Source organism: Vipera ursinii (assembly GCF_947247035.1).
Source record: "Vipera ursinii genome assembly, chromosome: 2".
In the NCBI taxonomy this organism is placed as follows: domain Eukaryota; kingdom Metazoa; phylum Chordata; class Lepidosauria; order Squamata; family Viperidae; genus Vipera; species Vipera ursinii.
This window is the reverse complement of record NC_139513.1, coordinates 40,319,644-40,345,377: the sequence shown is the minus strand read 5'-3', so window position 1 is coordinate 40,345,377 and position 25,734 is coordinate 40,319,644.

Genomic DNA, 25,734 nt, shown 5'->3' with positions numbered 1-25,734 from the left:
GGTGATTTTGCTGACAAGGAGGAATCCCTCGACCTGGCCCAGGTGCGATTGCCACCTTTCGGGATGTCGGGTGTCGAATTCCCTCACGCGGCCGAAGTTCGCCATGTCGTCCGGTCCTGGGTCTCGCTCCGATGGAAGTTAAAACTTCCCGTGACAGCTCTGGCCGGAACTCTCTTCCACGGCCGTGACTTCAGCTCAGGAGCGATCCCACCTTCGTCGCCAGTGAAGCAGCCGAAGGACCACTCGGGACGACAGGCTAGTTAACTTAAGATTTATTTAGAGCAGAGACAACAACAGAATAACTTGCCGGCTTTTTATAGCCGGCGGCTGTCAGTGAGAACCAATCAGGTTTGTTCGTTTTGGCGCCGCGTCTTTTCCGACCAATCTGCGTCGTCTGTGTTTGACAGCTCCGGCTTCCGCATGGCTCCGTGTTTTGACAGCCGCGAGCTGTCAGTGGTTGCGCCTGCGCCTTGCGAGGAACTTTGACAGCTGTCAAAGTTCCCGCGTGTTCTTCTGTCAAATCGGTTTACCTCACCGTCTGACTTGTTACTTATACATTAACGATGTTTATACATATAATACAACTGCCGGTTGAGCTCCGGATGGCACCGGATCTCCGCTCCTTCCAGCGCAGATTAAAGACCCATTTATTTGAACAAGCTGGCCTGGCTTGATGGGGAGTTACCTAGGGTTTTAATTTATATATATTTTCTATTGTTTTTACTTTGGGCAATAATTTAATTCTTTTTTAACTTTTGTATTTTTGTAGTTTTATGATATGCCCTGTTCACCGCCCTGAGTCCTTCGGGAGAAGGGCGGTATAAAAATTTAATAAAACCTAAAACCTAAAACCATAACCTACTGTAGACAATAGTGGATAGAATTTCGATGCATTATTTAGATACTTGCTCTTCCCTATCATTTCTCCTCTCTTGACCTGCACCAACACTTCCCAGAACTGTCAGGAAGAAAATATGCTGGTTTGGCTCCTTTCTGTAAGGTCGGTCCCAAATGGTGTTAATGGGGAGTGAAGATCCAGGCCACAGCCACTCTTTTGCATTGTGCCACAGGGCTCTCTTCACTCCTTTTTAACATTTATAAGAAGCCACTGGGCAAGATCATCCACCATCATGGGTTGAGGTATCCTCAGTATGCTGACAATACTGAACTGTATATTTCCACTGCTGGTGATCCAAGTGATGCTGCCACTGCCCTCTCACGGTGGAAGCTGTGGGGGCCTGGATGGGGGACAATAGTCTCTGGCTGAATCCTGACAACATTGAATGACTTTGGGTGAATGGAGCTTCAAGATACAGGACTTTAACACCCTTAATTCTGGATGAGGTGGCACTACCCCACACCAGACAGACCTGGACTGCCATTTGGAGGTTTGCCTGGACTAGCAATTCCTATTTGAAGAGCAGGCAGCAGTCATGGCTAGGGGTGCATTTGTACAACTTTGGGTTGTGCACCAGTTGTGACCTTTTATGGATCAGGAGTCCCTGCGCTTAGTCATTCAAGCCCCGGTCATCTCACACCTGGACTACTGGAATGCACTCTACATGGAGTTGAAGAGCATTCAGAAGCTACACCCGGTGCAGAGTGCAGTGGCATGGGCAGTTTTGGAAGCCCCTATATTACACCCTGTTCCAAGAGCTAAACTGGCTGCCGGTTTGCTTCTGGGTGCAATTCAAGGTGTTACAGTCCTACGTGGCATTGATCCAGGCTACTTGAGGAACCATCTCACCCCAATGGGACTGGCTTGTCCCACAAAGGCCAGCAGAGGAGAAATGCTGCAGACCTTTTCAATCAGGGAATTTCAGCTGGTGAGGTCCAAGAGAAGAGCCTTCTTTGCTGTGGTTCCTGCTCTTTGGAACATCTTGCTCCCTGATGTAAGATTGGCTCTCACCCTCCTGACCTTCCATAAAGGCCTGAGGATTGGCTCTGCCAGCTAACCTGGCCCCCCAATGGGGGAGAATCACACTGGAGATGGTTGGTTGTAATTTGCATTTAGAAATATGTCTCTGTATGGTTTTATTGCTTTTACTGTTGTAAGCCACCCAGAGACATCTCAAACAGGTTTAATAAATAAAATAATAATAAAAATATGTTCTATTTTTATAGAGATTTTACAATGTTGTTTCTGATTATACTACAGTATTCTATAGTATTTATTAGTAAACAGTTGTTCTCTACCAATGTAAAATATAAGATAAATTTGTATTTTTCTATTTTTAGTTTGTTTTTTCCTCCTCTTTCTCTGGTTTTCATTTTTTTAAGTTTAAGGATTGTTTTATTTAATTTTATTATTTAGTGAATCTTGATATTTTGCTTATATTTTGTGTTTTTTAAGACAAAGTTTAACTTTTAAAATGGTGCAGAGTACAGGAAAGATCACCTGGTGTCCTACTTTCCCTCTCTTTCTGCTGTGCTAAATGATTGAAACTGGAATAAACAACATTCTCTGCCTATGGGAACATACATGCTAATCATCCGTATATTGTTTCCAAAAGCTATTGGAAAGTCTGTGTTTTGTTAATAGATATTTAGACGATCCAAATTCTTGCCTGTCTTTCATGATGGTAAATTCATGTCTTTCTGTTTTTTTGTCTGTCAACTTTTTTTTGTTTTTGCTGATGTTGAATGAATAAACATCAAGCTCTGTTTTTTGCCAGCTGAACTTGAGCTGCCTGTGTTTGCTCTGAGCTGGATATAGGAACTGGGGGGTGTCTGCTGGGTGCAGAGTAGACTGGAAATGACCCCCAAGGATTTTCCAGTACAGCCCTGCTAGTCTTGCTTATTAATTTATTTGTGGTGTTTGTTATATTGGCTGACGTAAATATTAGAGATCATATGTCAATTTTTATACGGTCCTGCTAATTTGTGGATATGAGCAAGACCGAGTGAGTCTGCCCTTTAAAGAAGAAGAAGAAAAGCTCAGCTGAGAACCATTCTGTTACTAACTTAATTAAATTAACGTCCCTAATGTTTAATTAATATACCTTGACTATCGTCCTCAGTGTTCACTAACACCATTGTGCTGGGATTGCCTGGGTTAGCTTTATTCTACATGGCTGTGTTCTAAGTGACAAATCTAAAATGGCAAATAGATACACTTAAAAGTTTATAGGAATCTCAGATGGAGTTTGGGTGGGTCTGTCAAAATAGTATTTCTACTTCATTTAGACTTTTTGGGGGGAACAGCTTGCAAATCTAAAACATTTGGAATCTGAAGCTTGAGTGCTGCAGAAGAAAGAGGTTTGTTTTTACCCTGAACCAAAAAGGGTTCTGTACATTTTGGGTTGTTCAGGTTAGAACATTATGAGAATCAGACTGTTTCAAATGGGGACTTTTCTTCTGCACACACCGAACCTTTATACAGAATTACTTTGGCAAATTTGACTTTGAAAAACAAATTACCCCAGCTATCAGCTGACCTGTACCAGGCAGCTGTTAGACAAGCTACTGTTGAACACGGAGGATGTTCAGTACATCTTCAAAAGGACCCCCCCACTAAAAGCTCAGAGGCGCTGTGGAAAGCAACACAGAGCAAGGCAGAATAAATTGTCACCCTTACTTCATTTGGCCTCCCCACCAAGTCCTGGACAGCTTTTACTTGACCATAGAACAGATCCCTGTTCAAAAGGAGCCTAAAAGCTCACCAGGGTTGAGCTAGCCCATTAAAGGGCACAGCCAGCTCTCTCTCTCTCTTGCTTTAACACACAATCCTCTTCAGTGCAAGTAGCTGTTGGCCAGGCTCCTGTTGAATACACCCATGCCAAATATTTGCACAACGTTGTTTTAGTTATCTTGGGAGATTACTTTCTTTCCATCCTGATCCCAAGCTAAAAAGCTGTTTGTTGGGTGGATCCTTGCTGCCTGGGTGACATTTGGTGGGAAGGCAGCAAAACAAAGCCAAGAAAACTATTAACCCTTTTTATAAAAAAAAATTCATTGTCCTCCATAAGTGAAATTTCAGAAGCAAGATAGGAATCACCACCACAGCAGCAAACTTTACAATAACAAAGTTTTCCTCAAGGGTTTGTGGAAAGACTTTAATTCAGCAGAGGGGAAAGGCCCTGTGTCTGCACTTGGAGTAACTTGGGGGAAAAGAACTGACTGCAGTTGTATTGGATTGGAAGAGCTGTGGCAGTGCTCTTCCAATCTAGAAGGAACAAGAACAGCGATAGCCTCTGACAACAATGCCTCACCCCAAATGTCTTCAATTGGTTAGGGCAGGGGGAGGCAACCTTGGCTCTTTTATAACTTGTGGACTTCAATACCCAGAATTCCTGAACCAGCCATGCTAACTCAGGAATTCTGGGAGTTGAAGTCCACGAGTCATAAAAGAGCCAAGGTTGCCTACCCCTGGGTTAGGGCAAACTGTTGGGAATGGAGCTGACAGGAAAAACCCACAGCCTTCACAGGAACAAATTTAGAGCCAGAAGCATCCTTCCACTAACCTGAATTCACTGTGCCTCTCACCCCTTTCTCTGAACCAGAAAGTGGGGAAAATGAAGAGGGGTGATGGGTACTTCAGGCAGGACACAAAAGAGTCCATGTTGTCCTCCTGAGCAAATCTTCCTGTGGCTTGAAAAGATACCTTTGTCAGGAGGAGAGAGTTTCTTTGCAGCTGGTTGAGGTTTATGGCCTCCTGGTCCTGTTTCTGCTGGAATTCTGAGGGCTGAGCATGGAGATCTTCTTGTGCTCCTTATGAATGGTAGTGAGTATATCAGGGGTCTTCAAACTTGGCCCTTTTATGACTTATGGACTTCAACTCCCAGAATTCCTCAGACAGCATGCCTGGCTGAGGAATTCTGGGAGCTGAAGTCGACAAGTCATAAAAGGGCCAAGTTTGAAGACCCCTGGCAGTAGATGGTTTCTAGGAGGCTCTTGAACAGGGGACTACAAAGACAAATCTAGGCAGAGCTTTTAGTTGAAGAATAACTGACTGACTCTGAACTGTCTTCAGCAGCTGGTGTTGATGATTCAATTTGTTTATTTATTTATTGTAATTTTATTTAGTTTTATTCATTTATAACAAAATGTGAAAATACAAAAGCAAATAGTAGGGGGCAACAGTAGAAAAAGGGAAAACAAAGAAGGTGTGAAGAAAAGGGGGGGGGAGAAACAAAAGGCATTGACTTCCGACTTTCTCTGTTGAAGTAAAACCTGACATTAAAATCAAATCTCAACTTTTTACATTTCTATAGTAGTATGCACTAGCCAATTCTATATCAGCAAATCAGTCAAATCGGTAAAACCCAAGATCATAATATCGTTGTTTTTTTTTCCACCTCAAGCACAAAGTCCAGAAGCGGTTCCCAAGTAGAAACAAAAGTACTTACGTTCTTTTCTTTTATCAGCACAGTCCATTTGGCCATCTCTGCTAATTCCATCAGTTTTTGTAACCAAGTGATTCAATTTGTTTTAACTTAATTTCATTTTGTGTCTTCAGTGCAGGTACCACTTGACTCCCAAATGACCCTGAGCAATTCACAATATACCAAAGAGTATGCAACATGATACATCTGAAAAAGAGATGGATACATGGATGGATGGATGGATGGATGGATTCAGGCAGGCAGACAGGCAGGCAGTGAGGCAGCGATGTTTTTAGGAATGCCATCAGGGAGGGAACTGGCTAGATTATAGAGGGAACTTTATTTATTTAACAGCCTTGGTGGGGCAGTGGGCTAATGCCTCCTTAAGTAACACCAGCTGCCTGCAATTAGTGCAGGTTCGCATCCCACCAGGCTCAAGGTTGACTCAGCCTTCCATCCTTCCGAGGTAGGTAAAATGAGGACCCAGATTGTTGGGGGCAATTAAGCTGACTTTGTAATAATGCCGCTTGGGAGGGGTGTGAAAGCCCTAATAAGCAGGCATATACATAGAATGAAGGCTACTGCTAAGCTTGTAAGCCGCCCTGAGTCTTCGGAGAAGGGTGGGATATAAATGGAATTAAAATAAAAATAAAAAATAAAAATTGCAGAAGGCGGGTACTGCAACAGAGAAAGTGTGCCTTTTGGGATATAGAAAGATGATTATCTGAAGAATCCTGAAGTACGCCAATCCTCTTGACTCATATCAACCATAGGATAAGCACCATGGGAAATTGTCAATACTTCAAATAACCAGGCCATATGCCATGTAGGACTTTAAAGGACATACCCAAGAACTGAAGAAGCTTCTTGGATGAGAAGCAAAATATTTTCAAGGAAAAAAATACCGCAAGAAAGTTCAGTTGCCTTTTGGAAAAGCACCTTTGGGACAACCATGACCTGGATGATTGAGATTCTCTATAAATAGATATAACCAACACTTTGGATTGTACTCAGGAACAAACCAGTAGCCAATCAGCTCATAGAGCAGAGGTGTCATGTGTACATACTGAGCTTTATTGATCACTATTCATACTGGTGCATACTGTATCAGTAAAGCTTCTGAATAGTCTTCAAGGGCATTTCCCTGTAGAGCACATTGCAGTACAGGTAGTCCTTGAATTATGACCACAATTCAGCCCAAAATTTCTGTTGCAAAGGATGACATTTGCTAAGTGAGTTTTGCCCCATTTTACAACCTTTCTTGCCACAGTTGTTAAGTGAATCAGTGCAGTTATTAAATTAGTAATATGTTTCTTAAGTACATCTGGCTTCCCCATTGACTTTGCTTATCAGAAGGTCGCAAAAGGTAATCACATGACCCCGGGGCAAGGCATAAATACATGTCACTTGCCAAGAGTGTGAATTTGGGTCACATGACTATGAGGATACTGCAATGATTGTGTGAAAAGCAGTAATAAGTCACATTTTTCAGTGGCATTGTAATTTTGAACGGTCATTAAATGAACTGTTGTAAGACAAGGACTATCTGTAGTTGATCGGTGACCAGGGTATGAGTGACTGTTAAAAGTCACTCAATCCAGCAAAGTACACAAGTGTTACCCTAAATGCAGCTTTGCAAAAGCTTCTTAGCCATAGCTGCCACCTGCTTACTGATCAGGGGCTGGGAGTCCAAGAAGACCTCCAATTAGAAGGATGACTGGAAAAGTGTGATCCAACCAGGGTTAAAAACTGGAATTTCCCCAGATTCATTTACTTCAGCATGTAAACATCAGTCATGCTAGATGTGAATATATTTCAGCTAAAGCAGGTCTGAATGAGAAAATGCCTTAAAGTTTACAGTCAGTATAGCTGTAGAGCAAAACACTGATGAGAGTTCGTGCCACTGGAGTTCTTGTTTGTCTGAAAGCCTTGGAGTGACCAGCATCTCCACCTACAACCAAGCTGACCCAGGTGCTCAAATGAAACAATGACAAGTGAATGCTAGGACATTGTAATGATCCAGGAGAGCCATCAAATTCCCATTGGAAAGGGCCTTGGGCATGCTTAGTCATAGGTCAGCCTGAGGCTCTCCTGCTTAAGGACTCTCCCATTGCCTCTTCTAAGGCTGCTTCTATACATAGGAGATATGTATAATTGGAACCAAAAGCTCATGTGCTCATAATCTATAAGCCACATTTCTCTAAGACCCCTTCTTGGAATTCTTCATGCTATCCACACACTACTCTAGGAACCTGCTCTTTGGGAAATTAGTTGGAAGACTGGAAATGATCATTTGATGGAGCTCCACTCCACTGCATCCAATTATCTCATCACTTTAACATTTTCTGAAACTGTACTGTACAAGTGGAATCCCTTTTCAACAACCCAGCAGTCACGTTATTCTTTTCTTTTGTTCTCTGGTTTTGCATGGTGAGAAGCCTGCCCTACATTTGCATTACGAGAGGAAATAGTAAAGAAGATTGACAGTTCTACGTGACACTCAATATTTCTGGAATTCCCAAAATATTTGATTCTTTTTTGATGTGTTAGAGAATTACTGAACCCTTCTTCAAAATTCCGTTAAGCTGACTGAACAAGGGCAGATCATCATATCTTGACAGAAAGTTCAGCAGCATTTAGTTTAGAGTCTCACACAGGACAATCCATATAAAGCAAGAGAAATCTTTCAGGTATCTTCTCCACACATTCTGAGCATGTGTCCTACAAACAGTTTACTTCAGCAAAGAATTTGTCACGTATCAAATCTCTGTGTGCTAGTCATAATTTTTCAAAAACAAGAAGCTGTTTGCCATAGGTTTAAGAAAGATGGTGTGAAGTGAGTTCAGGCTTTTCAGCACTTTCGCAACAGATGTTTTTCTGTTGAATTTCAATGAATGAATTCAATTTCATGTGATGCATAGAATATGCACCAATGTATTGGAATACACACAAGTGAATTTGTATGCTGGAAGTACATCTCACTAACCATGTTTGAAGTTACATTTTGACCACAGTGGTGGCTTGAGTCTCTATCCAAGGATAAACCTCAACAGCAGCAATATCTTCAGCCAAATATCCATAGCCACTATGCCTCACTGGAAGATAGCCCCATTCTACACTCAGCATAAATCTATAGCATTCCTTGGACAGTTAAATATGGAAGTCTTGGTAATTTTTAAAAATAATATTCTCAGTGCCAATACCCATTGTTTCTGATGCATGTTTAAGATAAGTGTTTAAAATGTGTGTTAAACTATTCTCTTATGTAACAAATCCAAAGTTTGCAAATACGATATGTTTCTTTTCTTCTTCATCATGCTGGAATTTACTGAACAGTGCATTGCAGTTACTAATCCTGATGCAAGCTATTGCACAAATGATAGTTTGGGATGACCTGGTCTTCAGTATAGTAGACAATGCTGATTTCTAAAGCTGGTTGCACCTGAAAAAAAGAGTCCCAATGAATATCCCATCCCTTCAGGAAGCAAGTAGTGCCCTCTGTGAAAGACTGCTGGAGGAAGGAAAGAAGGGTCAAATCTGTTGTGAATAGCAGGGCCTGGCCCAGGCATTTCAACTTAGAAATTCCTTTCTTTTCAGGTTTCCTTTATTAAGCAATCATACTGGAAATCTCAAATAGGTGTATTTTTAACCTCAATTAATTTTGATGGCAAAGTCCTATTCTTTGAGTTGAAATGCTGACAATGATTATTGGGAATGGTTTCCCTGACACATGATTGCTTCCATCTGTAGCAGCTCCGCAGTAAACTCTGCAATTTTCTTTCAACATTTTTAGAACAGTGCCCACACAATGTGGTGCAAGTACAGAGTTAACAATTGCTGTTGCCCTAGTTCAAGTACTTGACAATTTTCAGGCTGTCTAAGTCTCAGGGGATGTCTTATTCATCAAGACAGATGTGCAGTCCACTGTCTTGAGACTATTCTGAAGTGAAGTGTTAAAGCATTCTCTGCTGCAGTAACAGCACCCATTGAATTTGCTTTCTGGTTCCCCAAAATAATCTGTTAATTGCGCTCCTGCCTCCCTCCTTGAATTCCTTTTTTCTGCTGATCCAGACCTATCAGAGGTTAGAAATTAATTGCATATTTATCTGCCAAGGAGATAAAGATATAATATATTCTGTATGCCATGTACTCAGAGCTCCATTCTGCTTTACCATTTTGAAAACACAAAACCAGTGTTTTCACATTGGTAATTAGTACTTTCACTCCACTTTTTAATTTTCTGGTCTGGGGACAAATCATCAAACCTTTATTCTATCTCTTTGAAGATATGATACCAGAGAATCCTAAACTGGTGAATGAGATGTTTCTCTTTTTTGCAGTGTTGGGGATGTGAATCCACCCTAGTAGGAAAACCAAAAGGCTTAAAGTTGGGTGAATCTTGCCAATAGCATCCATGGCCACAGAGAAATGGCCTAACTGGAAAAGATACCTTGGTGTTTTCTGAAAGGAAACTGCAGGATATTCAGGAGCAGCAAAAGGAAAGAAGAAGTAGGTGGGCCCACTGATAGAAGAATGAAGATTGTACTGAAAAGTTGTGTAAAATCCTCTCCTCATTTGTAGAAAATCAAAACGAGTCTGGGAGTGCATTTTATTGAAAGCATAAGCTTGTGAAACAGGGATGAGGCAGTGGGCAGTGATAAGGTGGCATCACTGAAGAAGGAGTTGTTTAGGCATTTCCAGATTTTGGAAGAAAAAAAAAGGTTGTGGCCGTGAGATATTTATTTATTTATTCCTTCACTTTATTTATTTATTTATTTATTTTTTATTTTTATTATATTTATATTTATTATATTTATATTTTATTTTTATTACATTTATATCCCGCCCTTCTCCGAAGACTCAGGGCGGCTTACAAGCTTAGCAGTAGCTGTCTTTCTGTTCAAGGTAACCAAAAGTAAAATGCACAATACCAAGAGACTGAAATTAATAGCAAGGCTGGAGCTTTCTTGATTTTTCAAGCCTCAACAGGTGCTTCTACAGGGATTGGCTGTTTGTTATTATTTACCGCTGAAAAACAACAGGAAGGAGCTGCTGGAATTTAGGAAAAACATTTCTGGAGGCTGTGAATGCTGCAGGAAAGAGGTGAGTGAGAAACCAGATAATCATTGGGAGGAAAAAATAATAATTTGCACTGTGACTTAATGAAAAATAGCAAGAAAGCTGATCCTTCAGAGCTCAGCTGAGTAATAAAGTAAGATGATACACGTTGGAAACGTGCACCCTGCTACCGTGCTGCCAGGTTGCTTCCTGTTCTGTAGAACATTAACAGCCATGCCCCTAAGGCAAATTAGCCCTGGCACCGTCCTTGCTGAATGCACATACACGCACACAAATACAGACACACACACAAGGATTTTTAAAAATGCAACTCAAGATGCTGAGAGGGCTTTGTTGTGTGTTTCCATCTTTTGTAAGGTTGACAAAACACTGACAGTCACAGTTTTGTGAACATTTGGCCAGCTGAATCCTGCCCCATGGAACTCAATGAGCAGCCCCTCCCGAGATGGGGGAGGAGCCAGAATGGGGTTCTTTGTTTTCCCCTTGCATTGATGAGAGCACAGGTCAAGGGGAAAGGCCACAGTTCAGAGGGCAATAGGACAACTTGGAGCTACATTGTCTACTCATTTCAGAAACAGAATGTGCCAGCTGATCGTGAGGCAGTGAAATGGCTCTGGCTGCTCTCTTTTGTTTCTTGAGGCACCAAGGAATTGACTCTTGCTTTTGGCTGGATTGCTTATATTTCTTTCGGAATATACACAAAACTAGTAGCTCTGCAATCAGTTGTCCAAAGAGGAAAGGGTGACAATCCTAACACCAGGATCGATAAACATAAATTTTGTGTTGTTATTGTTTATGGATCTGGAGAGTTTCGATGCTTTTTAGGCTTTTCATTAAGAAAAAAAAACACATCTCAGTGATGAACAAGCAAAGAAAGATCTAAAGTGCTGAAACTATCTTTAAAGCAGGTGGTTTTGTTAATTTAAAACTTGTTTGTGGCAGTTTATTGAAATTACAGCTTTCTGCAAGAAACAATGATTTAAAATGACTTAGTTCAATTTGCAAAACCACTAGTTTTCTTTAGCAGGATCTGGACAGGCCAGCTTGCTAAAGATTAGAAGATCTAGATCTGTTGATCTGAAAGTCCCATGTTCCATGCTAGAAGAAAGCCAGACTATCTGGGAACTATGTCATGTATCATTACAAGCAAGACCCTTATGGGTTACAAGATATTTTCCCTATACATCAAGATTTGTTTTAACCCTGGCTTGTTGAACAAGCCAGAAGCAAACCTGAATTAGTCTTAATTTTTTTATGGCTTGTTCAGCAGATTCTTGATCTGTTTTCTCTGTTTATCTTCATCCAGATAAAAAGCAATAAGCCATGATTCTTCATTTAGACCTGACAGCATGTCATTGTTAAAATCAACCAACATTCACAAAAGAACAAGAAACATTGGTTTCAGATTGTGGCATGCTGCCAAAAATTAGCTCTGAGGTCATCCTTGGGATAGATAAATCAGCTAATGAACAAACTATATTAAAAGTTAGCATTATATGTGAATCAGGCGAAATATACATTGCAATACAGATACAAAAATGAAAAGTAGTATCAGTATTTAACAGTAAAGTTAGTTGTTTGTAAGCTATCAACAATATAAATAATAGAAGACACCTTGCTAGACTCAAGGTCTGGATTCACACATTATGCTAAGCTATAATACTGCTTAATTTTGATTTAGCAATTGTTTCTTCATTACTAAACCATGTATATGATTTAGTACAATAACACAACTGGATCAGTGTGGAAAATGGAGCTGCGCTTCTAACTTTGGGGAGCCATGGTACTTTCCAGCAAGACAAAGAATATTAATAAATTCATATTGTTTTAAGTTTTTAATGTAAAATTCCAGAGGATGATAGGAGCTGGGGTATAAAACTGAATAATAATAATAATAATAATAATAATAATAATAATAATAATAATAATAATAATAATAATAATAATAAACAATATATTGCATGAAATGTTAATGAAGCAAATATAGTTTCCTCTGCTTGATTTCTTTGAACAGTTGAATCTAGGGGGGAGGGACAGAAGGAGGAGAAGAAACCACATGTTTCCAAACTCTTGCAGTCCCTATTTCTATTAGCTGCCTTCTTCAAAGTGAGTGTGGACTTGCTTTTCATCTCCTAAATGACTGGCAAGGCAGGCATAAATGACTTAATGAGTCTCTCGTCTTAAGTGAAAGCAAAAGCCAATTCAAAGCTAAATTGAGCTGCAAGTTGGTTTAAGCATAATGGGCAAAACCTTTATGAGCCTTCCTTTGGATGTGGCTTATTGAAAGGAAAAGACATTGACAATGTGTGGCTCCCATTCATTAAAATAAGATTACTCGGTAGGAATTCCTGAGGTCTGTCAGTCTAATATAAATTACAGCCTTGATTTAATTTTGCATTGGAAATGCAATATGGTACGCATATCAAAAAAAGTACTTGTAAAAGAAGCTTTGATATCCTTGCCCCCCTCTTCTTTCTTTCTTTCTTTCTTTCTTTCTTTCTTTCTTTCTTTCTTTCTTTCTTTCTTTCTTTCTTTCTTTCTTTCTTTCTTTCTTTCTTTTTCTTCCCCACCTTTATAATTTTTGCAAATAAGGTGGCAAACATACCCAACACGTTTTCCTCCCCCTATTTTCCCCACAACAACTCTGTGAGGTGGGTTGAGCTAAAAGAGAATAACTGGACAAAAATCACCCAGCTGACTTTCATGGCTAAGGCAGGACTAGAACTCATGGTCTCCCACTTTCTAGCCTGGCAACTTCTTTCCAGCTCTTGTCCAGTTTACATCTGAATTCCCTTAGTTAAAGGGTATGAAGCCGGCAAAAATGCACCAAGTGATTTATTTTCACATTACATCTGCATGCTGAAAAAAAGCTGCTTCCAATGACTGAGTGGCTTTTTTTTACAGGATGCTCAGCTATAGTGGCTTTTATTGTTTATATTTGATATTTTTGTTGGTCTTGCTCTTTACCTGGCTGATTTGGGTTTCTTATTAATGCAATGCTTTTGGAATTAGGTGCAATAATTTTGCAGAACTAATTTGACATTGAGAGAAGTAATATGACTGGGCTGGATGTGAAAAGTAAAACTGCCAGAAGTTGGAAATGAAACAGCCAGACACTTTTGAATGATCTTACAGCTTTTTCAATTCTATAAGTATCAGTAATGAGCAGTACAGTGGCCTATAGATGAAGATGTTTGCCTCACACTTGGGAGGTTGAGAGTTCAATCCCAGGCAGCGACAGATATTTCTCTATCAGGGTGGAAAGAGAAAATATCTGTTGCAAACTCCATGTAGGCATCAGGAAGGGCATCAGACGAGTAAATGCTCAGCTCCATTCAGTTGCCCCAACTCCACCCCAATAAAAAGGGATTACAGGGTCGTAAAAAGAAAAAGAGGTATCAGTAATGGGCCATGCTGGGTTTCAAAGGTAGCTGGAGAAAAAGTCTGAGGACCTAATTTGATTGAGCCTTTAGTTGCCTCTTGGACTGAAAGGCTGATGTTGGTTTTCAACTGGATTGTATCTGTGCAGTTTGTCTCTGCTTCTAAATCCAAAAAAATTCAGAGCAGTTCCAGGACAAAGAACCAAAGAAATTCCTAGAGTGCTGCTAGAGATAGACTAGCACAGACAAGTCAAACTCATGACGTCATGTGACATTGTGCAATGTATCGGAGCTTTTTCGCCATTGCCGGCAATGGGGTGGGCGTGGTTTCCGAATGATGCATCTGGCCTGCGGGCCGGCAGTTTGACACCCCCGGACTAGCAGAAATCCAGCTGGATTTGGATAAGAATCTTCATTAACAGTGGCAATAACAGTGGCCAAATATAATTATTTTTCTGCTCTTATGACTCATGGACTTCAACTATGCTGCTATGCTGACTCAGGAATTCTGGGAGCTGAAGTCCATGAGTCATAAAAGAGCCAAGGTTGCCTACCCCTGTCTTAGTGCCTCCTCAGATTGTTGCCAGCAACCCTGTTTAGAGTGACCTAGTCTCTCTTAGGAACAGAAAGGTCAGATAATATCCTATTGAGGTGACTGAAGCATGGTCTGTCATGCTCACTTGGGAAATTCCCTTGGTACATGTCTCAGCTCCTGCTCAGCCAAGTGATGCCATCAAGGTTCTGTCTCTGTAGCTGGAAACTGTGAAGATCTGGGTGGTAAGGAACAGGCTCAAGTTCAACCCTAGCAAAATTTTGTGGAGGTGTGTTTGGCCAATCAGCTCCTGAAGATTTTCATTTTTACTTCTGGAGGGACTATATTTCCCCAATCAGAACTGATGAGACGTTCTTCCTGAACCTCCTGGACCTTACTTGAGAAGGTAATGGCAATGGTGTCTAGGAACTCTTTCGCTCAAATACATCATGTGTGCCAGTTGTAGTCATTGGATTGGGAGGCCTTATTCACAATCACCCATGTGATTTGGTGAGCTCTTACTATTGCAATGCACTTTATGAAGTTGCAGCTGCCACTGAAGACCTCTTGGAAAGTAAACCTGCTCAAGAATGCAGCAGTGTGGGTATTTAGGAGCACACTTTTGTATGCCCATGTAATATCCCTACTGTACAAGCTGCTCTAGTTCCTGATAGACTTACAGGTACAGTTCAAGGTACTGATTGTCAGCTACAGAACTCTTGAAGGCACATCTGTTTTGATTGCTTTTGTCAATGCAACAAGTACGAAAAGGGCAGGCACAACAAGATGTTTTTATTAAACAGTGAAATCTGGTAGGACTCAGGCAGTATGCTTGCACTATCATTGCAGCTGCCTATGGAACAGCATCCCCCCCCTCTCCTACCCCAAGATCCAGATGGTTCTGATCTTGCTGGTCATTAGAAAGCCCTGAAGACTGATGATGTTACTTATTTTAGTAATGAAATGCCTGCAAGAAAACAACCAAGCTTGGAGAGTACCAGGAACTCTGTGACTTGCCCTTTTGATTGACCATAGGTCCAGAAAGTTACCTGGGGCTTCAGTCTACAGTAATATCTTTTGAATGAATGTTGACCCCAGTTTTATTGATACTTTTATATATTTTGGGGGGGTTATTTCCTCTCCTTTTAGGAACTTTATTGTTTTCATTTCTTTGATTATTGGTAATATGGTCAGACACCCAGATTTGCTTGGCAAGCCATTTATATAACTGCTAAATATACAGATAGTCCTCGACTTAATGACCACAACTGAGCCCAAAATTGCTAAGTGAGACGTTTATTGAGTTCTGCCCCATTTTACAACCTCCCTTGCCACAGTTGTTAAGTGAATCACTGCAGTTGTTAAGTTAGTAACATGGTGGTTAAGTGAACCTAGTTCCCTGTTGTCTTTGCTTGTCAGAAGGTTGCAAAAGCTTATCACATGCACTGCAACTGTCATAAATATGAGTCAGTTGCCGAGCGTCTGAATTTTGATCATGTGACCATGGGGATGTGGCACTGTCGTAAGTGTGAAAAATGGTCATAAGTCACATTTTTCACTGCAGTTGTAACTTTGAACAGTCACTAAATGAACTGTTGTAAGTTGAGAATTACCTGTAGTTGGAATTAAATTATAAATAAATAAATGCTGAATGAAGGTCTGTTAAACAGAGTCCATTATATTTAACTCAGCTGGCTACAACTTAATATTGACATGATCTTTGCTCAACTATATGTACAATGGTTCTTGAGTAAATACTGTTTTTCAGCATTTCAAATAGTGCTATCAGCTGAACATTTGGAGATAGGATTTGTTAGTGGTGAGGTCTGGCACTTATTTTGATTCTGTGGGATCAAGACATAAATTATGGTTTACCAACAACAAGCAGAATCTATACATGCTGAAAATATTTTTCACCACAGAGAATCCATTATGACTAAGCCTGACGGGAGGTAAATCTTCCTGGTCACAGAACAAGATTACAGCACCAGCAGTCAATTTAAGCTTATGTGTGAAAGCATGTGCTTCAATTGTGTAGTTTTTGTGAACTATGGCCATGCTGAAATGTACAATTGGGTGCAAAGCACTGTGAGGATTCTGTGCTAATCCCAAATGAAGCAATATTATCAGCAGAAGAGGCATTTATACTGTCATATACAAATACATAAGAGCATTACTGAGGTCACGTTTTAGGAGTAAAATGTGAAAAAGACTATACACATTGCCTTTGCCTGCCTGATTGCAAACGCTTGTTTATGTTAGGATATTAATTAAATGGATAAACCATGGGGGCTGTAAAAGTTATAGATGGGTGCATTCCAACCCACCCTATTTTAATTTGAACAGGTGCGTATAGTCCCGTAAAAGTAATTTTCTGAAAGTAATGTTTGCAATGGGACTCCAGCTTAAGCATCTCTTCATTACCTGTTTGCAGAGAATAAGGCAGGGGCAAGTCCCATCTCTGCAGCTGAGAGCGCCACTGTAATAAATGAAAATAATCTCTCAGCTGTTTGAGGAACGTGCCTGGTATCATCAATAAGCTGTGCAGAGCTAAATGTTTTGTTTGTTATTGTTTTTGTTGTTGTTTGGAAGTCTGGCCAGGGTTCAATAGAGAATAGATGTGCTAAGCCTACAGAGATTTATCATATCTATTTTACTATTATTTTTATTTATTTATTTGATTAATGTGAATTAATAAAATATTAACTGTTAAAAAGGGAGGGGGAAATGCACAGCTGAAAAGCAGTGCAGTATTATGTTATTGTTTATTAAGCAAATTTATAAGGCTGTCTGATTCATACATAGGTGTCTCGAGAAGCTAACATTAAGAAATCACAACACAAAAACCTCACCCCCACCCGCATCCCTCCATGGGAGCAGCAACACAATCAAATAAACTCCATCTCCATTCGTTGTCCCTAGACCTGTTGACAAAACTAAATCTTTAAGGTCTTTTGGAAAAAGCAATAAAGGGGAGGCCATCCAAACTTTGGGGTAAAAGTTGTTCCATACAGAAGGGGCCACCACTGTGACTGCCCTTTTTTGTGATCCTACCCAGATGTACATCCCTGGTCAATGGGACCCATAACATGCCCTGCCTTCCCGTCCTGGTGGGCAGGCTGGATCCAGGGGACAGACACTCTTTCTGGCTCCAAAATTATGTCATCAATCAAAGCAAACCTGGGAAGCTTCATAGAACATAAAAATATTACTCAGTATTTAACTCTCTGCACAAGAAGATTCCCTTGACCACGCAGGAATTCTTTGTCCAAGCTGAAGTTTTATTGATTATGTAATCTATAAAACAATAAATATTGCACCCATTCTCAGCTATTGCCCAATGACAGCTGGCATATATTTATTTCATTTATTAAATTTTTATTCCACTCAGCTTCCCTATTTTGCATTTCACTGATAGAATCATATCCTTCCTTTCATATAGGAACTCAAGGTAATATGTATGGCTCAGTGGGTTAGGACGCTGAGCTTGTCGATCAGAAGGTCGGCAGTTTGGTGGGTCGAATCCCGAGTGCCGCGTAACAGAGTGAGCGCCTGTTACTCGTCCCAGCTTCTGCCAACCTAGCAGTTTGAAAGCACATAAAAATGCAAGTAGAAAAATAGGGACCACTACGGTGGGAAGGTAACAGCATTCCATGCGCCTTTGGTGTCTAGTCATGCTGGCCACATGACCACGGAGACGTCCTCGGACAAGCGCTGGCTCTTCGCCTTTGAAACGGAGATGAGCACCGGCCCCTAGAGTCGGAAACGACTAGCACGCATGTGCGGGTAAACCTTTACCTTTTTATATAACATTATTCTTAATTCCCCCCCTCACACAACAATCTCATGAGCTGAATTCAACTGAGAAACTGCTCCCAATTCACACAGGGACCTGTCACAGTTGAAGGTAGATTTGACTAGGAACCAAAGAGAAAATAATTCCCCCAAACTGATATGGTGCAATGGTTAAAGTGTTGGAATGGCCCCAAGGAGATCTGGCTCCTGGCTATGTCCATTTCTGAGCTTAAAGTTTTTTGTTGGCTTTTCCCACAAAATCAAATTGGGTCCCATTTTGTTCTGTTTTTCGATTGTTATTCTGCTGTGTTCAAACAGAATCCTAAACCTGTTTGCCTAATTTCTTTCCAACATAGTGTTGGTTTGGAGGGAATGAAAAGGGAACTGCTGCTGAAATTGTCACCAGCCCTTCAGCTTAAGTATTTTTATACTTAATATAATTATAACAGCCATGAGGGTACAGTGGTTAGAATGCAGCATTGCAGGCTAATTCTGTAGACTGCTGACTGCCAGAGTTTGGCAGATCGATTCTCCCCAGCTCAAGGTTGACTTAGTCTTCCCTTCTTCCAAGATCAGTAAAAGGAAGACCCAGATTGTTGGGGGCAATAGTCTGACTCTGTAAATCGCTTAGAGAGGGCTGTAAAGCACTGTGAAGTGGTATACAAGTATAGATGATATTGCTATTCCTATTGCTATACTCTACCAGGTAGCATGCTCATATAGCTTTTAACAGATTGCAACAACATAATATATTCTGCCAAACTCCACAAACTCTTCAGCCCTCAAGATGAGCTATCAACAATTGTGCCTGTGTTCTCACTTGCACATTCATGATATTTGCATAGGAGATTTAGCGAGAAAATTCTTATATTTACGTACTGTACTGTATAGAGCAGGGGTCTTCAAACTTGGCCCTTATATGACTTGTGGACTTCAACTCCCAGAATTCCTCAGCCAGGCACACTGGCTGAGGAATTCTGGGAGCTGAAGTCCACAAGTCATAAAAGGGCCAAGTTTGAAGACCCCTGGTATAGAGAGATCTTTCAGATGGAGGGAAGTTGAGAGTTGTTTCACTCGTAGTTAATGTTAACTTTGCAACAGCATGAACCTCACCAGCTTCAGTTCCTTCATCCATCTTCTCCCCTCCACTCAGAGTGTGATCATTTTCAATGAGTCACACGTTTGGCCACAGAATTAAACTTAAGCTCCTGGTGCATGTTCTATGAAAGAAGATTGGCAGAATAAGAACTCTGTGGGTGTTTTCTCAGAAGTTGTCTCCCCTGCAAGTCAGTGGGGATAGATTGTCCTCTTAAAAAGGTAATGGAAGGACAAGAAGGAAGCCAAGCAAGAAAATACAGCTCTGTTTCGCCTGCTGCCGAAGGAATTGCTCAGCAGAGTCAAAGAAGACACATGCTAGCTGAGTGGAACACTGCTGCAGATGTCTCTTCTGCTAGAGTCGTTACCATGGCAAAATTTGCTTGTTGACTGAACACCAAATGGTGAAAGAAATCATATAAAACTGCCTGTGTGGCATGTTCCCAGAGAAGCTTGCCCCAGCCTTGAAGACACAGCTGTCAACTGTTTAGCAGTGTCTCACATCAACTGCAACTTTGCCTATCAAGTTAAATTTAGCAGGTAAATCCATTCACAGGCAAATACTGTTGAAGCCTTGATTGCATTTTTTTTTTAAAAAAAGACTCCTAGAAACATTTGTTCTAGCTGTTTAGATATTATGAATCATGTATTCTATCCCAGCCCTTTTCAAACTTGATGTTTTCTACATGTAATCCCATCGTAGCTTTTCGAGCAATACTATCATGAGATTATGGGAGTGAGATTTAAAGTAAAAGCAATTGGTGACATTTATTCTAGAATGCTTTATTGCCACTGCAAAACGTGGATGGCAACCATGAGAGAATTTGGGGGTGAGGGACTGCCCCTTGCCTTTGTGAAACTGGAATATTTTTCATCCTATTAAAAAATACTTAATGTGAGAATCTAAAATGACCACAAGTTATTCTATCAGAATTTCAGAGTTGGAAGGGACCTTGGAAGTTTTCTAGTCCAATCCCCTGCTCAAGCAGGAAATCCTATAACATTTCATACAAATGGCTGTCCAATCTCTTCTTAAAAGCCTCCAGTGTTGGAACACCCACAACCTTTGGAGGCAAGTTGTTCCACTGATTAATTGTTCTAACTGTCAGGAAATTTCTCTTTAGTTCTGGGTTGCTTCTGTCCTTAATTAGTTTCCATCCATTGCTTCTTGTCCTGCCTTCAGGTGCTTTGGAGAATAGCTTGAGTCCCTCTTCTTTGTGGCAGCTCCTGAGATATTGGGACATTGTAGTCATGTCACCCCTAGTCCTTCTCTTCATTAAACTAGACACACCCTATTCCTGCAACCTTTCTTCATATGTTTTAACCTCCAATCCCCTAATCATCTTTGTTGCTCTTCTCTGCACTCTTCCTAGAGTCTCAACATCTTTTTTTTATTTTGTGACAACCAAAACAAAAATGTATTGGAAGATTCAATCCACATAATATTGTTCTAAATGTAGGAACATGAGCTTAGTTTTTAAGGGATTTTGAGGAGAAATGCTGCTATTAAGTAGCCTTTTGACTTTTCAGACCACATCAGGGATCTAAATTATAGATGCATAATAGCATTTGACTCCTGGACTGTGGCTTGCAGCAAAGGGAGCACTGGAAAATGGATATATACAGAGTAAGTGTCAAACTTACTCAAACCTAGATTGTTTTTTCTTCACTTTCACTTCCTTTACCTCATCATAAAATCATAAGAGTGAATTATTGAAAGGACATTAGTTCAAGTGAAGTTTGGGGTCTCCTTGAAAAGCTGTTGGAAAGTACTGTATAGGTGACTTCTGGACTCCAGCTTGTATCTTTGGGATCAAGCTTCATATCACAAGATCTGGTGCTTCAGGTTTCAGCGCTGCTTCATATCACCGTTTAAAAATATGATGGATGCTTGAAACTGGCTGTATTCTTTGGATCTGCTTATCTCATGACCATCTTGATGTTAATAGCCATCTCCACATGGAGAGTTGTCTTTCTGTACAATACCACACAGTTTAATGGTAGGAGCTGGTTATATTTGCCAGGCTGATGTTTGTTGGAATTTGAAATAGTCTATCAAAAGAAAAATCTTCATCAGGGACCAGTCCAAGCTGGGAATAAACAAAAAGGAGACTGCTTTAGAAAGAAGGATGTATTTTATTGAAGAGGAAAGCCAGATAGAAAGATGTCTCTGGTAAAGCTGATCACATGTAGCTGGGAGTGGTGGGTTTTTATACCTTTTTGAGCTTTTGTTGGGAATTCTTCCTCTTTGAGGCTTTGTATTTCCTGTGTCATGTACTTGAGTCTGAGTGTGCCCTTTTGATATTGGTGGATTGATCCTATTATTTTTCCTGTCCTTAGAATTTAATTTCCCCAAAATATTTCTCTCTTTGGATTCTTCCCACAAGTCCTTACAAGACCCTAAAATCTTAACACTCCACACTTGCAGCTCCCACTCAATCCAACAGGCAATAGCCTTCATGACTACTCTTTAAATTATACAGATTTAGAAGGCACCTGTGAGAAAATATTTGGTGAAGTCTTGCAGTTCCCAAAGCTAAGCTTATATAAAAGGACCTAGTTTTCTTAGGCATATATTAGGACTATGTACATTTCCCTCATGGAAAGTAGCTAATTCTTATAAATCTCACATGTTTTGTATTTGGGGAAAAAATAGTAAACATGGCATATGTAAGAATGCAAGCTTATTTTTTAAATAAAAGTTTAGAACAGTGCAATGTTTCTTTGCCTTCACCTGCAAATAGATGCCATGAAGAAGAGGACATAATTTCATATTTTGCTTGGGAAAAAATTCACTATGTGATAACGCAGTCAAAATTTCTGGAACATGTTGGTGTTTTATCCATTTTGGTAGATTTGATTGTATTAGTCCCTTAGATATGAGAGAAATAAACTTTATTTTTAAATGTACATTCTAAATGGCATCTTTTAACTAACAGAAGCATTTCAAAAACATTTGTTGTTAGTTGCGAAGTCGTGTCCGATCCATTGCGACCCCATGGACAACGTTCCTTCAGTGACTCCATCCAGCCACCTCATTCTCTGTCGTCCCCTTCTTCTCTTGCCCTCAACCTTTCCCAGCATTAGACTCTTCTCCAGTGAGTCCTTCCTTCTCATTAGGTGGTCAAAGTATTTGAATTTCAACATCATGATCTGGCCTTCTAAAGAGCAGTCAGGGTTGATCTCCTCTAGGACTGACCAGTTTGATCACCTTGCAGTCCAAGGGACTCACAGGAGTCTTCTCCAGCACCATAGTTCAAAGGCCTCAATTCTTTGGCGCTCAGCCTTTCTTATGGTCCAACTTTCACAGCCATACATTGCAACTGGGAAGACCATAGCCTTGACTATATGCACTTTTGTTGGCAGGGTGATGTCTCTGCTTTTTAGTGTGCTGTCTAGATTTGCCATGGCCTTCCTTCCCAGAAGCAAGCGTCTTTTAATTTCTTGGCTGCAGTCCCCGTCTGTGGTGACCTTGGAGCCCAGGAAAATAAAATCTGTCACTACCTCCATTTCTTCCCCATCTATTTGCCAGGAATTGAGACGGCCGGATGCCATGATCTTGGTTTTCTTAATGTTTAGTTTCAATTCAAAAACATAGTAATAGATAATCTTACAAAGAGCATTATAGCTCTTTTCTTTGTGAAGTTGACATGGCTGCTTTGAAAGCTGGTTGTCGATCATGCAAATTTTATAGCAGTGACTTAAAAACAATTAGTTTTGGGGAGTAAAGGAATGGCAAAGATTTTTACTACAAAAATTTATTTATATCACATTCTTAAAGTAATAAAGAAATCTATATTGTTAATCTATTAATATTAAAGCAGGCACATCCCCGTGCATGTACATACCAGGATCGACAACCAGCTTTCAAAGCAGCCATGTCAACTTCACAAAGAAAAGAGCTATAATGCTTCATTATATAGTGCTAGTTGATAGGCCCCTTAAGCTGGAAAGCACTCAACATGTTACCAAGAAAGAGGTGAAGATCCTTTGGAGTTTATGATGTGGCTAGATTAAAGCCTTCAGGACATATAATTGCTGATATTGTAGGAGAAAGAATACTGTATGCAAAAGTGTAAAGATAGAATTATAATGTCAACGTAGAAAGTAAACATGAACATATAAAAGTTCAACATAGTGAAAAATGAAATGAATCAAGTATACATTGAAATCTTAGGCAGCAGCAACTGAAATGGACCGGAACTGGACATTTTCAGTCAAAGCATCATAGCTGCAAACTATTTAAGTCAGGAAATACAAGGTTCAGCATTGCTTTAATAGCCTAAAAAAGACAGGACTTGGATATAATGCAATCAATGATGAAGGAATATCCATCAGAAAGAAGCTAACATTTGAAAAGTGATGCTAAGTATTCGTTACTTTTTTTTGACAAATATTTCCTTTTATCAAGATTTTGGCATAAAAACAAAAGTCTATTTTCATCAAACCCTATTGTTCCTTTCCCTCACCCTCCTCCCCTTTCCTCTGAGATAACTCTTTAATATCATGGTCATGCAAATTTAGGCTCCAAACACCGGTGTAGAAGAGGAGGTTACTAAATTTTCATGATCCAGTTTGATCTAACATGAACAAAACATAGGTATTGGCATGTCTGTTGACTCTTGTACCTCTGGAAGTTTGTAATGCATTTTTTTAAGGATAGCAAATTGCCATCATCATTTTATAAGATTCATTTTAAAATGAAGTAAAAGATCCTCAATTCTGAACACCTTATAGACCTATTTCATTAATCCATGTGGATTTTAATTACCATACTGGCTAGATGCTTGCAGAAGGTCTTACCAGATATTATTCATCCTTCCCAGTTCAGTTTATCAAAAATCATCATTACAGTTATTAATTGATATAATGGATATAGCCAAGGATAAAATGTAATAGTATTTTTAAATGAAGAAATAGCCTTTGGTTTGATTTTTGATTACGTTTTTAAAGTAAGCGAAGAGTAAATATGGCTTTCTGTGGAATTTGTCTAGTGGATTGGGATTTATTATCTGCAACCTTGAGCCAGATTTAGAAAAAAATCAAATGATGTCATACTGTTTTTAGTTTCAATGTGGTACTGCTTTGCCTTTGCTATATAATTTGATCCTTGAAACTTTGGTGAGCTATGATAAAGCAATCCTTGGATATTATGGCTATTATGTTGGCAGAGTGTGAGTATGAATTGTTTCTGTATGATGATGATAGTTTGGCAATTTTCAATCAATACTCTACCTCTACAGAGGCTGTGTAATATTTTGTAAAGCATTCTGGTTGTGAGATAAATTGGGACAAGTCTTCTTTACTTCACTTGGGCCCTAATTTATTAATACAGCTATATAAAGAAATGGACGTATTGATTTAACTTGATTATATTAACAAGAAAACAATAAAAGCATGTAACAACAAACCAATAATCATTTAAGATAATAAATACAATCAGGTTTCATTTTTAAAAGTAATTGAACAAGCAGTCAAGAAGACAATCTGCTCCTGAGATCGATTGTTATTCTGTAACCAGATAACTGTATAACAAGCCTGTCCTTCAATAGCAGTTCTTTAGTCCTCTGAGGAGTTCTAAATGTCAAAGCACCAGAAGACTTGCCTGGAGCTATGCTATTGAAAGACCAGGAGTGAGGCTGACAGGACACAAGTGTGAACCAAAATTCAGCCCTATACCATGGTGGTAAGGATGGAAAAGCAGAATTAGTTCATCCTCTTATAACATCTGTGGAGTGCTCTCTAACAGCTCTTTCTAAAGCAGGGGTCCCCTACGCCCGATCCGTGGACTAGTACCGGGCTGCGGCATGCCAGCAACCGGGCTGCAAAAACAAACAAAGCCCCACCCGCAAGATGCAGGCAGCACACAAAACCATGCCCCTTCTGGTCCATGGAAAAATCTCTCTCCACAAAACCGGTCACTGGTGCCCAAAAGGTTGGGGACCTCTGCTCTAAAGGATCCTTTTAGATAAGAGCAGGTTGGAAAAGCTGTTGTGATATGGATTGTTTTGTGGACAAAATCGTTTATGCTTGCTTAGAATTGTAAGCTATACCCAGACAGAGATTGAATATGTCTTATGATATTACCTGAGAAGAATTTGAACCTATTGATTCTGAGGAAGTGAACACAATCACTCAGCTCTATCTTTGTCTTTGATGCTTTGTCCCAGCTGGCCAGCATATGTGATCCTGGATGGGACAGGAATTATAACAAAAACAAAAAACCTGAGCACTTCATTGCAGGCAAGGAAGTTGCCAGTAACTTTGAAGCGGGCATTTGAGTGCTCACTCCATAAGGGGTTGAGCTTGACCCACTCTATTTGACAACTTTCATACATTCCCAAACTTCTCCTTTTTAGGGAAGGTTGTTGAGAAGATGGCAAGTACAAAAATCTTTGGAAGAAGTGGATTATCTGGACTCTTTAAATCAAACCCAGGCATGGGAAAATAAATTGGAACTGGACTGATGGTCTATGGTGGGGCTTAGATAATGAGATCACCATATTAAATCACTGAAACTCTCCACAGC